Below are 1,829 nucleotides of genomic sequence, written 5' to 3'. Positions count from 1 at the left end.
CATGGTAAGTTTTTCCATTTTTGTAGATCTCTTTTGGTTTCTTGCAGTAGTGTTTTGTAGTTTTCTTTGTGGAGGTCTTTTACACCTCTGGTTAGATTTATTTCTAGTACTTTTTTTTTAAGGGCTATTATAAATGGTATTGTTTTTCTGATTTCCTTTTCATTGTTCTCTTTATTGGTGCATGTGAATCCAACTGATTTTTGTATGTTTATCTTATATCTTGCTACACTGCTGAATCTTTCTATTAGTTCCAGTAGTTTCCTTGTTGAGTCTTTAGGGTTTTGTATATATACTATCATATCATCCACAGATAGAGGCAGTTTAACTTCTTCATTACCAATTTGTATGTCCTTTATTTCTTTTTCTTGCCTTATTGCTTTAGCTAGGCCTTCCATCACAGTGTTAAATAGGAGTGGTGATAAAGGGCATCCCTGTCTTGTTCATGTTCTCAAGGGGAATGTTTTCAGCCTCTCTCCATTAAGAATGATGTTGGCTGTTCGTTTTGCATAGATGCCCTTTATTAAGAACATTGCCTTTTTTAAACTTCACAAAAATGCTGAGATATATACTGTTTTATTAGATTCATTTTATACATGAGACTAATTGAAACTAAGACTCAGAAAGATCAGTGTCAGAGCCTGGACTTGTATCCAGAGATGTAGAAAACCATAACCCTTGCTTCTAACCCGTGCATTGTGCTCTTTAAGGCCACTTCCTTCAAATATACCATTTTGGCCATTCCCTTTTCCTTTTCTCACCAACAGAAATACCATTTGTTCATGTAGTGGGCTGAAATTTTGCAATTTTATGAGAAAGTAGCCCTATCTCAGCCCAAGGGCATGATACGTGATTTTTCTAAACCTGTTAGTAAAATACCATGTCCTTGGATATGGGTTGGTCTAAAATGGGGCATCTGCCACGAAACTGTTAAATGTGAAATAAACCAGTATTGACTGTGGAGAATTCTCCTTCCCAAATGAAATGAAAAAGCTTCACGTGGAGAAAGATGCTTTTCCTGGTTCCTTTTTATTTACATTTAATGATAATGTTCTGCCTAATGATGTAGCAATTATGAGATCCCAAAACCCATATATTAAGAATAATAATGTGAAAAGTTAGAATGATGTAAGACCCAAAGGACATGCTGAACCACAGCAATGGTGTTGCTTTTAATTATCTTGTAAGGTGAGAAAAATAAACTCTAATTTATTTAAGCCATTGCAAACCAGGCTTTCTGTTACTTGCAGCTGAATGCAATCCCAGCATCTCTATGAGAGCAGTCTGCTAATTATGCTCCTGTATTTCTGTCTTCTTTATATCTTTAACTTACACAAGATTACTTTACTTCTGTTCATCCTTAATTGTTGATGTGACTAAGGCTTTGTCCTAAGTATTTTTTTTACTTCAATACGAGTTTACTAATTCTGAGGAGCCGTGGTTGCACACTGGTTAAGCACTTGGCTGCTAACCGAAAGGTCCATGGTTTGAACCCACAAGCTGGTCCTTGGGAGGAAGATGAGGCAGTCTGCTTTTGTAAAGATTAAAGCCTTGGAAACCCTGTGGGGCAGTTCTACTCTGTCCTGTTGGTTGGCTATGAATTAGAATCCACTCAGCAGCAACAGGGTTTTGTTTTTTCTAATTTTTATCAGTATCTAGATGTTGATGACTTATAAATCTGAAGCTTTATATTTGGACTCAGAATAATATATAGAAAACTGTAAGTGGTGTACCCAAGTGTAAGTCCCACTTTCAACTTCAAGTTAATGCTTCAAAGCTGAATTTATCATCTTATAATATACTCAAATGATTTTGTAAATATCATTACCATT

This window comes from Trichechus manatus, unplaced genomic scaffold (assembly GCF_000243295.1).
Source record: "Trichechus manatus latirostris isolate Lorelei unplaced genomic scaffold, TriManLat1.0 scaffold00364, whole genome shotgun sequence".
Lineage (NCBI taxonomy): Eukaryota > Metazoa > Chordata > Mammalia > Sirenia > Trichechidae > Trichechus > Trichechus manatus.
Note: the sequence above shows the minus strand (reverse complement) of the source record.